A 14,960-nucleotide genomic window follows, 5' to 3' on the forward strand; every position below is an offset into this window, starting at 1 on the left:
TTGCTAGATTCGCTGGCCTTTATGCACAGGGTGGAGGCCCAGCCCCGAGCCCAGTGTCTGCAGCCTCGCTGGCCAGCCCAGGTCTGCTGCCTGGCAGCCTGTCCCCCCCCAGACTACCACCAGCAGGCTTTGTTGTGGTGGACGATGTGGATGGGGTTGACCAGAGGGCCATGAAATCACTAGTGAATTGCTGTCCTGATAAAAAGCCAACATCATGGAATGTTCCCTTCCCAAGGAAGCATCTTCGATCATTTCTATTAGGAACTGTATTCCTTAAGGAATATAGGTTGATTCGGTTAAAATAAAGTGACCAAACTCTAAGCTCCACAAGCAAGACTGTTCTTGACGCTTTAAAGAAGGCATCCTTGGATGGCATATGTTCAGGATTCTTTCTGTGGTAAGAAATAAAAACTTCACCCAAACTGGGTTAAGAAAACACTATGAGTGCGCCTACTGTAATAGAAAAGTGTTTGGGTATCAGGCCCAGCTGGATCCAGGTGCTCCGAGGAATCTGGCCTTTACTGTCTTCCAGTTCTTCTTACCACTGTGTTGGCTTTATTCTCTAAGGCAGCTGCGATGGCAGTTCTGGGCTTCTATGGTGTTCACAGCTCCATTCTTTTGCCCAGTGTGCAGATTGAACAGGGACTCGTTAGTCCTATAGAGATAATGTGTCCACCCCTGGACCAATCAGTTTTTCCAGGAAGTCGAAGTGCTCTGCACATCTTGATTATGCCAGAATCCTGAGGAGTGGTGGCTGAGCAGTTTGCAGAACAAAGGGAGGCCAGCCAGCACGGCCAGCACGGTGGCGGCGCTGTCTCCCAGACACAGGACTCCAGATCTGAATTTCAGACTGTGACACGTACCTGAACCAGACGGTAGGCCTGGGAGTTAGGAACAGGCTCACTGCGCCCAACTCTCTGCTTTTGTATATGTTCAAAAATTGGTTTAATAAAAGTGCTTTCTAAAAAAAATAAATTTAAAAAAAAAGGTGCATCAAGGAAAGAGAAGGGGGCTTTTTTGAAAACTCTCGACAAACCAGCCTCATGTCCCTGGTTGCTGTCTGATTTTCTTGCTTTGTTTTTCTTCTCGTTGTACAAAGAAACCTTGATCCTTCCTTCCCTCTAAGCTGGGGATTGGGGGAAGGCATTTGACTTTAGATGGGTGTGGTGTGCTTGCAGGGATCTGGGGGATGTCACCAAAGGGCCCTAAAATCCATGTCTCCATGGCGCCCAGCACAAAAGCCTCAAAAAATTCCAGCTGGGAGAGAAGGATGTGTGATCTGTGCCCACGAGTCTGCGTCTCCCCCTTTTTTGTTGGTATTTGAGCCTGCGGGGGAGACAGGCCAGCTGAGGGCTTAGGAGGGCCAGGGCCTTCCGATCCATAGAGTTAAGGGGGAGGCCCAGAAGCCCAGTCAGGAACTGGCTGCTGGAGGAGATCTTAGCTCTTAGACCACCTTTGCATTTCATAGGTGAGGAGTCTGGAGCCAGAGGAGTTATGTGACTGGCCCGAGGCCACACAGAGGGTAGGTAGCAGGAGCAGAGCTGGTACCACCTAATGGCTGTGTGGCCTCCATGAGCTCGATTGCCTTTCTGAGCTTCTGCTTCCTCACCTGCCGTGGAAGGTGGAATCGTAGCCCTTCAAAAATGTCCACATCCTAATTCCTGGGACCCGTGACTACCGTAGGTCACATGGCGTGGGAGACTTATGGTGGCAGACGAAGTTGAGGTTGCTCATGAGCTGAGCTGAGGACAGGGAGAGGATGCTGGGTCCCCTGGACGGGCCCTTCTCATCACAAGGGTCCTTCTAAGTGCAAGAGGGAGGCAGGAGGGCCAGTAGGAGGAGCAGCATGAGAGAGACAGCCCCAGCCTCGGCTGGCCGAGGACGGCAGGGGCCACAAGCCAAGTGGCAGAGAAGCTGGAAAAGGCGAGAAAGGCCTTCTGCTCCAGACCTGCAGACAGGAGGGCAGCCCTGCCCACGTCCTCATTCAGTCCCTTTGGAACTTGTGACTTGGCAGAACAGTAAAAGAAGAAACGTGTATTGTTTTAAACCACTAGGCTTGGGGTGGTTTGTTAAAACAGCCATAGGAAAACCCCATGCCTCTAAGGGGCAGTAGTCATACTTGCCTCAGGAGACCGGCATTTAGAGTCAGGGACATGATGCAAAGCCAAGAGGCTCAATAACAGTAATGTCAGGGGTGGACAGTGGAGGTGGGGTCATTCATATAGAGTAGAGGAAGGGTAGTCGATGGCCATTGTCTTTGAAGAACCAAAGTTGGGGGGCTGGGATTGTAGCTCAGCAGTAGAGCATTCGCCTAACATGGGGGGAACCCGGGTTTGATCATCAGCACCACATAAAAATAAAGGTATTGTGTTGTCTCCATCTACATATATATATATATATATATATATTTATATTTAAAAAAAGAACCAAAGTTGGTGCCTCTGATAAAGTTCGAATAGTAGGAGGTCAGTAGGAGATGCCAGATGCCCAGCAGGGTGTCCGGTGGCCCCTGTGGGAATGCCCCACTCCCAGAGTCCATGGGGCCTTCCTCCTCCACTTCCCCAGGACTCCCCACTCCACAGCACCATCCTGCAGGACAGGAGGCCAGAGCTAGCTCAGGGCTGACCCTGTGATGCTCCATCATAGCCTCAGGGATCTGTAGGATGTGGGCTCTGACCCCCAAGCTTCTGCCTGACCCTGTCCCTTGGGCCTTAAGGATGACTCACCCCTCACCCCCAGTGTGAGTAGGACTGTAGTGAGCTTACCCTGGGCCAGTCCCTGCTTGGGCTCTGTGACCATTTTCAGGACTGCCCTTGATGGCAGGTCTTTTTCCACTGTGTTGAAAGGAGCAGACAGGTTCCACAAGGTCAGATGTGTTGCTCAAGGTCGTAGAGCTCATCAGGGGAAGGGCAAGACTATAAACCAGGTTTATCTGGCTCCAGATCCAGCTCCTGGACAAAGCTGGTCACCAGGAGAGAAAGAGAGATGGCCTCCTTCACTGCTGACTCGGGGGACTCGGGGGTGCTGTGGCCTGTGGGAGTGAGTCCCCCCAAGTCCCTAGGTGGAGGCCTCCACAAAGGAACACCCTGCAGTCCTCCCATACCTCTGGGATGAAGGAGCCTTGGTGGGACAGGTGGGGCACCCTTGCTTCTTAGGGACTTTGAAGGGACATTCACACCTGTCATTTGCTCTCAGTCACCGTAACCATTTCTGCATTTTACTTTTCAAGCTGACATTTGGACTGGTGTGAGATGATACTGGGGAATTTTTGCTAATTGTTAATTTTCTCAGGTGTGATCATGACATGGTGGATAAGTAAGAGAGCGTCCTTGTTTTAGGAACCGTCCTTTAGTTTTGAAGTATTTACTTCGGGCAAAAGAGGTGAAGTAAACATGGCAACACGTGAATGACCCTTTGGGGACCTCTGTGTGGACGTTCCTTCTGTTGTCTGTTTCCCTATGATTATAATTTTTCATAGTAAGAAGTTGTTATTTTTTTAAGGCATTCACTGAGCCTCAGAATGTCTGTGACACAGCCCTAGGTTCCAGGAGAAAACCCCCAAGGAAGTCACTTGAGCAGAGTGGAGAGGCCCCTTGACCCCAGGAGGACGGAGGCTGGGCACAATGGGTAGGTCTGGAAGGACATCAGATGGCCAGACCTGATCCAGACCTGATTCTGGGTCTCGTGGGTGCACAGGGGATCTGCCAGCCATCTAGGGTCAGCCCTGAATCCAGTAAATAAGGAGCAGCTGGCCCATGTCCCCTGTTGCCTGGTCGTGGAAAGCTTTTTTTGCCATGTGACTGTCCTTCCACAAATGGGGGGTGAGTTTCCCTCCCCAGGGGCAAAATTCCTTTGCTTTATTGCGATACAGGAAAAGGACCGTGCTATTTTGATACACATCTCCTCATGGTGTGTACTACTTAATAGGCATTACATTTGTCACTGCAGATCCCCCAGCATGGCTTATTTATTTATATATTTTATTTTTGGCCAATTGTGTAATCGCTACGGTTTTACATGAAAAGTTCATTTTTCAAACATAGCATCGGAGCACATAATCAGATTCCCCGATCTCCTGTTAGCCCCCTCTTCCTTTGTACTCTCCCTTATCAAAACAGCCAGCTGGTGAAGAAGAGCCTGGGACTATTGTTCTCCCCTGTCTCCTCTAACTTTAGGGTAACAGTATTGCCAAGGACGTCACCAAATCCCACGGCCTGTGCTGAGCATCTTTTAATAGAGACATCACTGCTAATCAAGAAGCCAGGTTTTGCCAAATACAGGATTAAGATACTCCCTAAATACAGTGTTATCCTCCAAACAAAACCATTCCTTTCCTATGAGCCTTTGGAAGTACGAACGAATAACCAATGACCTCTTAGTGGTAATTTCATAAATTCTTGGAGAAATGAATTGAATCAGATCAATATATCTGCAGGTGCATCAGACTTTTTGAGCTGAAAGGGACTTTAAGATGAAGCTGGTACAGCTCTGTTAGTGCAGGAAACATTCATTTTAACTGCATAGTCAATTCTCAATTAACAAGGGTAATGGAGTGGAAGGAGGTCACTGATAATCAAAAATCATGGCGAAAATAAGATTATAGTCAACACTCGATTTTCTGAGGTCTGATTAACTGGCATGTGGATTAATTGAGGTTAAGACACAGTGGTCCCCAGGATGTCATCCCTTTGGTAATTGGCCAGCAGCTTCTCACCAGCTGACACTCCCACTGACCCTCTCTGCCCCAGGGAGGAGAGGGGTTTCCCTGGGTGGCAGTGACCTTGGGTGAAAGGGCACCAATGGTAGAGACTTCCTGGGAGCTAGGGAGAAGGGGGCTTGTTCCACTAACCCCCTACACACCGAGTCCATGTGCAGAGCATCAGAACTTCCCAAAGGCTTATTTTGCCTTATTGCTGGCCCCCCATCCTGATTTCCCATCCAGGAGGTCTGGAGTGGGACCTAGGAATTTCCATTTCTAACAAGTGCCTTGGGGTTGCTGATACTGCTTGTCTTTGAAAACTGCTACTTTCTAAAACAGGTTTTTCACCTCAGACTGCACATTAGAATCACCTAGGGAGCTTTTCAAAGCTACTGATGTCTGGACGTGCCTTGACCAAGTCCATGAAAGGCTGTGGGTGTGGGACCCAGCAGAGGAGAGCCAGAGCTCCCCAGGTCATGCTAATGCCCAGCCAGGACTGACACCACTGCTCCAGATAATGTTCCTGCCCCCCAGGAATCTGCCCAAGGCCGCCTCATGATTCTCCCTTGGCTGTACCCCTCTGTTTATTTGTCTAATGTTTTTCTTTAAATCGAGGGTTTATCATGTAAATAGATTTATTGGAAAAGTAAATCACATATTCATGTAGGAAAACTATTTTAACAGGCCAGGAATGGGACATAAGTATAAACACAAATGTATTACCTGTTGACACTTTTAAGTTTTCACCTGGACCATCACACTTGGGGAATCTCCACTCTGGGACTGTGCTTTTATTGTCTTGATTATGTTGAAGCCCTGTGGCCTCACACATTCTAGGCAAGCACCATACCCCTGAGCTGCATACCCAGCTCTTTCTAAAATTTTTATTTTGAGACAGGGTCTTGCTAAGCTGCTGAGACTGGCCTTGAATTTGCAGTCCTCCTGCTTCGGCCTCCTGAGTAGCTGGCCTGCACCACCAGGCCTCACTTGAAACTGTGTTTCTTTTTTTTTTTTTCCTTCTTCTTTTTTTTTAAAGAGAGGGGGGGGAGAGAGAGAGAGAGAGAGAGAGAGAGAGAGAGAGAGAGAGAGAGAGAGAGAGAATTTTTTAATATTTATTTTTTAGTTTTCTGCGGACACAACATCTCTGTTTGTATGTGGTGCTGAGGATCGAACCCGGACCGCACGCATGCCAGGCGAGCGCGCTACTGCTTGAGCCACATCCCCAGCCCGAAACTGTGTTTCTTGATCCTTTTTCTATTGCAAAGGTGATGAAATACACTTATTTTGTTTTTTTATACACTCTCGTGGACTAAGGAGAGCAGTGCTAGCTCCGAGCACACCTAATCTGCCAATAAGACAAACAGGTCTAAATGCAAGAAAGAGCAACTTGTGTTACACAATAGCCCTGATTAGGTGACAACCTGTACTTTCAAAATAAAGTCACTGGTCAGTAGGAGAATAAACTGTGGTGTCGACAAATAACAGAAAATTCCTCAGAAAAGAAGCCACTATTGATTGACACAACAATATGGATGAATGTGAAACCATATGGACCTTGCTGGCTGAAGCCTGATGCAGGCGATGGTGACGTGTGTGATTCCATTTATACCTAAAACAGGGAGGACCACCATTTTAAAGACTTAAAATAGTGGTTGCTTCAGGAAGGGGGATGGGCTCAGCAGTGAAGGCCATGTTCCAGATGTTGCTAGGGTTGGAGTGACATGGACCCCTGCATTTGTCAAAATTCGTTGAATGGGGCTGGGGTTATGGCTTAGCAGTAGAGCACTCGCCTCACACGTGCAAGGCCCTGGGTTCGATCCTCAGCACCACATAAAAATAAATAAATAAAATAAAAAGTTACAAAAAAAATTTTCATTGAATAGTGTGCTTGAGAGTGGCACAGTGCATTGTGGGTTCAGAGGCGGGGTGGGGGGACAGGAAGAAAGCTAAGCAAATCCTTACAGAAAGCGAAGCTGACCTCTGGTCAGCATGTACCTGCTGAGGTGGGCGGGGCTGAGTGCTCTGCTGGCTTAGTCTTTGAAAGGTGTCAAGAAAGTCTAGATTGATGAATGAATAGAAGGGTAGATGTATGATCAAATAAACTTCATAAAGTATTAATTGTAGATTTAGGGGATGGACATCCAGGTGTTCACTTTAAAGTTCTTTCACTTTTGCTGTATGCTGGAGATCCTCAATAATACAGGTGGGGGTGTTAATACCGATGTTCTAAATGAGTACTTCTTCTGCTGCCTGAGCTCTAGAAGGAGCCGCCCAGTGGGTCTTGCTGTGATGGCTCCTCCCCAAGGGGGATGGGAGGGATGAGCCAAGAGTGGAGGGCAGGGTGCTTATTAAGGGGCGCTGTGCCCAGAGAGAAGATGGGGAGTCTGGGCACCCCAGCGCTAGGCCCGTATGGGGGGTGGGGTGCCAAGGGCATTCCCTTCCCTCCCCTGTGCAGGCTCCTGGCTGCTCGCTTGGGCAGTGAGCCCTGGGGAGGCTGTGTTAGATGTGAGCTGCCAGCGCCCCAGGGCTTTGCCACAGAGAGGGGCACCTCCCAAGTCCCTCCAACCACAAGACCCCAAAACATGCCACCCCGATGCCTCACTGGCCATCCTGAACCCAGGGGATGCTGAGGTTGGGGGCACTGGAGTATGAGCTTACTGTCCCCAGGGTTGGGCAGGTTCAGTGAGCAAGAAGAGCCTTCTCAGGCCTGGTTGGGGGTTCTGGAGGGGACTCCATATCATTGACCAGAGGCACCACTCTGGACCTCAGGGTCTTCCCTGCCTTGCACAGCCCCACAACCTGTCCACTCACCTCACAACACTCACAGTGCACACCCTAGTATACACTGCATGGCATGATTTACACACAGTGCAGTGTGGCCTCTGCATCGTCTGCCCTCACAACACACCTGCCTCCTCATGCGACACCCACACCACCCTTCACACCCCTCGCTGGCAGACTCCAGCAACACCCCTTACAGCACATAATCATGTGGGACACCTCGTGACACTACTCCCAACATGGCCTCTGCACACTTCCCCACCGGGGGCACACCTCTGCTGGCCCCTGGGAGGCCTCTTGTCCTGCCATTGGAGATGGAATGCCCTGGGATCCCTGTGCTGTCAGAGCTAACCTGCTGTCCCCTTCCTTACTTCGAGGATCTTGAGATGCACGAGAAGAACCATGTACTCTCAAGGGCAGAGCCTATGGCTGATGTCTAAAGGGTGGTTAATATGCTGTTGTCTCCTCCAAAACCCGAAGGAGTCCATCTTGAATACCAAAGAGCTTGAGGCTCAGTTGGGAACAGTCTGGATCCCTCGGGCTCCTGTTGTCTCTGACTCTTCAGATGGAAAGTGAGACGGCGCAATCCCCATGACCCACAGGAGCCCCTACCTGCCCTGTGTTTCCTAGCTCTGTGCCTTTGGACCTGGACTCCACCTTCAGGCTTCTCAGAAATAAGATGGTCCTAACTCTACACAGCGTGTGCACAAATTAAAGATAACACCAAGACGGCATAGATACAGGCACAGGTACTGCCAAAATAGGAGTTAGTAGGCCTAAAAAGTACCCAGTACACTTACATTTATCTATTGTAATTGTTACTTTTATTATCAATTTATTATGATTTTGGTGTATCATTGTCACCCATGAGGATTCAGAATGTGAAAAGATAATATTTGGAATTCCTGCAACTACAGTTTTACATTTTTTTTGTTTTTCCACAGATGGTGTTTTGAACATTTAAGTAGCAACTTGCTTTTTCCATATCTTACTCCCCCTCTCCCCACTAAAATGAGTTCCTTAAGAGCAGGGACTATGTCTTCCACACCTGCGTCCCCAGGACGACGCACAGTCATACATGGAAGATGTCAGGGACCTGGAGGTCAGCACAATGGCACAATTTCTTGACTAACCAATCATCCCAGAAATAACACTGTTCAGTTTGTCCAAACGGCACTTTCAAAACAAAAGCTGCCAGTAGCACCTTCAAAGCCACAGTCACGTCCTCATTTGCATGCTCCCTGTCACTTCACTTTACATGCCAATTAAATGGAACATTAAGCTGCCAATATGTCTGCCACTCTGCTTGGTAGAATCCGTTTCCCTTCAATCAGTGGCCTGGATTCATTGTCTCCCATCTATTAAGGAGGTTTGTCTTCCCCCCACGATCCCCAGGCAGCGCCCACCAGCCCTGGTCCTGCCCCGTCTTCTTCTGGAGAGGCCTCGATGGCAGTGAGCGTGGCTGAACTCCTATCCCAGTGTGACCTGGCACTGCAGCTCATCTGAGAGATGTCAATCACACCTTTCAGAGTTTCTCCTAGAAATAGAAAAGGCAAGAGCCGGTGCCTAGAAGTGCCGGGTACCTGCCTGTCACCTAAAGCAGTTTTCAAGGAATTTCTTTTAGAGAGCCCTTAGAAGCAGCAATTGTGCCCGCATCTGAGTTCTTCCCTGTCTTGCTGTCACCTGGGCCAGGTTTTAGGTAAACGGATCATGGTGAGCACAGCCCATACTCGAATCGCCTTTTGCAAACTCTTTCTATTTTATTGCCGGAGGCTAAAGATGCGGTGATGCTTGCTTCTTCCCTCCTTCTGTGGCTCAGGCACTTTAGTAATTTAAAAGTGCTTCTTCTCCACCTTCATCTAGAGAAGTAAAAATAATTATAATAGAAAATGGGTAATTTGCAGCTACAATGCCAGGCTGATAATCAAAAACTTGTAAATGGAAACATGAGCATATGTTTATCACTTCTTGAAATTAGATTGCAATTGAAAGTAGCTGTGGCCTCAAAGAGAGGGCATTACGGAAGGGAAGGCGGCTGAGCTGTTGGTGGGAGAGCTGCCTGCTAATGAGGCTTTTAAGTTGCAGTTGCCTCAGGAGCAGTGAATAAAGGCAGGCGTCCCAAGAGCGGCTCAGCTGTTCAGGGACCCTCAGGTAATCACTTGTGGATTGATTGTTCCCCTGCGTCAACCATGCAGGGGCTCACCAGCCCCCTCCATCAGGGTCCAGTTTGACCTTGTCAACCTAGAGCACAGGGCTCTAGCCAACCTGGCCCACGTCCCTCACCCTTCCTGCAACTCTAGTATGCCCCGACGGCCTCTCACATCCCCAGGATTTTGCAAATGGTGTTCTTTTTCCAGCCTGTCTCCTGCCTGATTCCTATTCACTTTTCAAAACTCAGAACCCTTGTTACTTCCTCCTGAGAGCCCCTCCTCAGTGCACCAATTCTCCTCCTGTTTCTGTTCATACCAGCTGAGCACCCTGGGTTGTAACCATCAGGGTGCCCTCTGGTCTCTCTGGTTCCTGGCCCACTGCCTAGCTCCCGGGAGAGGCTATTTAATGTCTGTGGAGTGAAGGGATTATTAATGGAAGCCAAGGACTTGAAGGGACTTTAAAGTTTGGCTTTGAAAAAGCACAGTTATGACTTCGTCATTGATAAAATAAATCCTATAAGACTCTACACTGCCTGCTGAGATATAGGACCGTCTATATCTAAACTAAGGGCGGATGGCGAGGTAGGCCTGCAGTCTTCAAGTCAAAAGCAGGGTGGGCCCAAGAAACCTCGTGGTTTTGCCTGTCTTAAATTCTCTGTGCCTCTGTACCGTCATCGGGACAGCAGTGTTTTTGCTGCATTGTATCTTATTCTTGTGGTATTATTAGAAGCACTGAAGGGCAGGAGAGGGAGGTCGGTCTTATTCATTTCTCAGTTGTGAGCCCAGGAAGCAGGCCGATCCCACCTACACCCCTGCTCTGTGGCCCTGCATGGAGCCGGCTCCCCCGGGCGGCCCGTGGAGCTCAGGCTCTGCCTGTGAGGGGCACACAGAGCGACGGTGGGCTCCCCTCCACCACCCTTGTTATACTGGCAGAGCCAGTTCCTGGGTCATGGATCAGGGCAGATTTCAGTCAGTCCCTGGTTGGAATTGACTTGGTTTTCACCTGCAGATTGGTTGCCAAATGCTTAGCTCTTCATTGGGGTCCCTGTCACGCCCCTAGCCCTGGGGAAGCAAGAGGGACTCAAGAGTGACTCCTGCGTGGAGGCTGTCACCCACCAGGGCAGCGAATGGCACTATTCCAGAGAAATCCTGGTCTCAGAGCTGTCCCAACCCAGGACTCTGCTGTGTGACCTACCAGCTCCTGGAGACCCAGGGACGTGAGAGGAGTCAGGGCAGCCCAGGACCACATGCCCCTGCCCAGGCCACGTAGCTTGTCTCCAGCGTGTGGACCTGGGGGGTGACGAGGCGGGACCAGCAGTTGCGCTGAGGTGCTGTCAGTTGGTCTGAGCTGTGACATGTGGCTGACGGTGTGTGTGAGGAGCCCAGGTAGCAGGTAGAGGGCATCAGGCAGCTCGGCTCCAGGACTTCTGTCGGGGAAGGGCTGGGCTGCAGGAGGCTCATGTCCACTCCACAGGCTTTGCCTAAGCCCAGCCCTTGCTAGGCACAGAGGCCGGAGGCAAGGGGCTGAGTGCCCTGCCCCACCCGCCTGCCCCTGCCCCATGTGGGCCACACTTGGCAGCCATCGTTGGGCTTCTCGTGTGTCAGTGCCAGCTCCGTTTGTTAACAGAATAGCCTAACTTGGTTAAATATTGCAGAAATGGGTGGACTGTGAGGGTGAAAGAGAAGTTTTTGAGAACCGAATGGAATGTTCCGGAAGGATTCGAGGTGGGAGCTGTCCCCTCCCTGGTCCTCCTGCCAGGCATGGGTGGAGAACTAGACTGTCACAGATTTGTGGAGAGGGGGGCAGGGGACAGAAAGCGAGGTGATTCTGTCCTCGCGCTGCTTCTTGTGTTTCTTCAGGTGACTTCCTATCTAGACGAAGCTGAAGTGGGGGGCCCTCCCTCAGGGATGGGCTTCGTGAGAGCTCCACATCCTGCTCTGGCTCGAGGCACCTCCCTGAGGTATTAAGTTGTGACCAAAGTTCACGTACAGGGCCTTCCCGACTCTCCACTTCACCGTTTGCTTCTCTGTGGCCGCCCAGTCCACATCCCAGCCCTGGTGAGAGTGCGCCTGTGCCGCCCTTGGGACAGTCACTGCTGAGTGGGGCGTGTGGAGGGGCCAACCCCTGAGGCTTAGAGGCCAGCAGAGGCTCACCTTGAGCCAGCTGAAGAGCTGCACAGAGAAAGTGGAACGGCCACACAGCAGCCCCAGTGTGAGAAGCAGGGCAGGGCCTGGCCCAGGTGTTAGAGGGAGTGGACGGAGGGAGGTGGAGAGAGGTCTAGGAGGGGAATGCAGAGGACTTGGTGATGGGTAAATGGAGCAGTAGGAGGGGCTGGGAGGGGAAAACAACCTCCCGAGCAACTTGCTGGGTGATGGTACACTGGTCACTCCCAGGGACCTGGAGGAGACAGTGCAGAGGCACTGAGGGGGCGGGGCACCCAGGGGGAGAGGAGAGCTCCAGCAAGGAAGGAGGCCAGCGGTCCAGGTCACATATGTCCAAGGAAAAGGGGTCCAAGGTACTTGTCCCCTTTACTGAGCAAGTATTTATCAAGCACCTTCTGTGTGCCAGGCTGAAGACCAGGAACATTAAGAAGGGGTGGGTTGGTCTCAGATGCAGGAGGAAGAATCGACTTCAGGGGTGTCCCCCACAAGGTGCCCTCAGCAAGGTTGATAACGTGGGTGTGGGGCCATGTCACAGAGACGGTGCATGGTGGCAGCTTGGGTTTCAGGAGGTAGCAACTGAGGGGTGCCCCGTGTGCTAGGGCCCAGGCAGAGAGGCCAGAGATTGGCCTACAGAAGTGAGCTGAGAGGCCACGCCAAAGGGAGGCTGTGGACGTGGGAGGGTCCCAGAACACAGGTTGTCTGATCGCTGTCAAGACTCTGACTCAGGAAAATGGTCACCAAGAACCCACAAGCACAGGATCTGTTCGAAAATAATGGCTTCCCCTCACTTAAACATTTAACAACTTTTGACTTGTATTATTTTTAATTTAACCGGTTTTTTAAAATTATGAGGTCTTTAACAAAACCACCATTTTCATTATTCTGTGACACATTGAGACATGTGAGATTTTTTTAAAATTTCTTATTGTTGGTTGTTCAAAACATTACATAGTTCTTGATATATCATATTTCATACTTTGATTCAAGTGGGTTATGAACTCCCATTTTTACCCCATATACAGATTGCAGAATCACATCAGTTACACATCCATTGATTTACATATTGCCATACTAGTGTCTGTTGTGTTGAGATTTTTTTTTTAAACTTGAAATTAAAAAAAAAAAAAAAACACATCCTAGTCCTATTTTATTTGCAGAATGACCCCTTAGGAGTCATTTAATCCAAACAAGATTTTTATAAAACATAGAGGGAACAGAAAATGACAAAATAATACCAGGAAGATCATTTACAAAGCAATGATTCCTTGACCTCCCCCAATTCTGTCCTGTAACATTTGCACCCCATTGTTTCAAGAAGGTGGGAGTAAGAGACTTTTCATGAAACTCATTTTGTGTTTTGAAGTCTTTTTTGAATCCTCTTTTAAGTAAATGCATGTCTCTGGTTAAGTGTACCAAGCTCCCATGTTTCTTTAGTGGATTTGACTTTGAACTTCTAGAGTTACCGTGAAAACCACCTGCTTTCAGTTCTGTGGTGACTCCTAGCCGCTCTCTGGGGAGGGGAGGGATGGTGGCTTATTGGCTCTCGGTGCTGTCTCCTAGGGAGACAGACTGCAAGGCTCTGTTCATTTTTGCTTTCAAAATTAAAGTGGATTTAATTTACGCTGGAGAGTTTTGCTATTCTACCTAAACGTTGTGCAGTTGGGAACCTGGGAGTTGGAACAGTCAAGTCCCCCACTAGGGCCTCTGGGGCCCAGGCATAACTGAGAAGTGCTGTTGCCACCCACAGGCTTCCAGTTCACACCCCGATCCTGGGAGGCAGCAGCAGCCAAGGACCCTCACGGGGTCCGGTGAGTCCTTGATGTGCAACCTTGAACACATGGGTTCACTTCTCTGTGACCAAATTTTGTTTCTGCAGGGGTAGAGTCACAGCATGGAATTGAAATAATGGGTATAAAACAAATAGCAATGGTCCCCTTAAATGGGTAATAATGACATGATCCAACTCAGAGACTCACTCTCCAGCTTTTCTCAATTGGTCCACCAGAGCTTTTTAGGTTCACATCCCCCTACAGGGTATGGGTGCCCTGAGGCTCACACCTCATGGATTATGGCTTTTGACTGGCGTGGCTCTTCTAGGATATGCTAAGTCTCCTGGGACCCCATTCTGGGCTTGGGCACTGGCTGGCATGGGGTCGACCCCAGGGCAGGAGCCTTCCTTCCAGAATCAACCCCAGCCTGATCTTTCAGGGCTCTTGGTGAGACCCTTTCAGACTTGAACTGGATAGCAAGTGAGGGTTGCACACAGCAAGGAGAGGGGTCTAGGTGTTCTGTTTGGTGAGGACAGAGGGGTGTAGTCTCCCTCTACCTGAGGGAGAGGGCCGGAGGCATCCAGAGAAGCCTTGCTTTGCACCAGCAGAAAGAGCTATTTGAAGTCCTTGCCCAGAGCTTGGCTACCCTGGGGGTTTACTCTGCTCTCCATCACAAGCAGCCTAGGCTGCACCCCAAATGTGGGGCCACCTTAATCCCACAGCTGCCTTGGAGCTGCATCCTGGGTTTTCAGGAGCCTGGAATCTCAGCACTTCTGATGGAAAAGCTGTTCAAAGCCACTGGCGGTGGGTCAGCCGCATCGTCTGCAGATAAACGGCCACACATTATTAGCTTCCGCTCCCTTAATATCACGCATGTTAGGCCGACTTCCTCCTCTCAGGATAACCTCTGGCTTTGGAATTATTGAGCATGAATATACGTGGAATCACTGGAGGAGTTTTTAATCTATTTTGTTTTTATCTTATTTTTCCCTTCAGATTACTTGGAAATGCACTTTCTGGAACTGAGGCCTAATGCAGAACTACTCTGTAAAAAAATGGGGGCTTCCTACGAAACTTAAAGTGAAAACCATCGGGCAGGAGCCCTTGCCCAGTCTCCAGCACCTTCGTTTTCGTGCCCAGGTGCTTTTTGCTCAGTAGGTGTCTGTCTGCCAGACTTGCTGTCCAGGTTCTCATATGACCAGGCCCGAGTGGCTCACGTTCTTACCCCTTCTGCAAACCCACAGCTGAGGTCCTGGGAGGACTCCAAGCTCTTCTCTGTTTCCAGAATGTTTTCCTTTTACAGTTTGAAAGGTTCATCTTGGATGAAACCAGAAACTTACTTCACATGATCACTTTGGAGGTATCACAGTGAGGAGGCTTTTATTTACTTATATTTAT

The 14,960-nt window shown here is 49.7% G+C and overlaps 1 protein-coding gene and 1 long non-coding RNA gene across 2 annotated transcripts in view; one reads left to right on the plus strand and one right to left on the minus strand.

Annotated features, from left to right (window-relative positions):
* The window catches only part of Nmnat3 (nicotinamide nucleotide adenylyltransferase 3), a 141,920-nt gene that overhangs the window by 12,652 nt on the left and 114,308 nt on the right, over positions 1-14,960 (plus strand). The window lies entirely within an intron of this gene.
* Positions 8,282-11,265, minus strand: LOC124084351 (uncharacterized). Its single transcript, XR_006849093.2, has 2 exons — positions 10,826-11,265; positions 8,282-9,339 (listed from the first exon to the last, which is right to left on the minus strand). It is a non-coding gene; the product is annotated as an uncharacterized LOC124084351 (long non-coding RNA).

Source organism: Marmota monax, unplaced genomic scaffold (genome assembly GCF_021218885.2).
Source record: "Marmota monax isolate L192 unplaced genomic scaffold, Marmota_monax_Labrador192_F-V1.1 WCK01_AAM20220418_F8-fsc00022, whole genome shotgun sequence".
Classification (NCBI taxonomy): Eukaryota; Metazoa; Chordata; class Mammalia; order Rodentia; family Sciuridae; genus Marmota; species Marmota monax.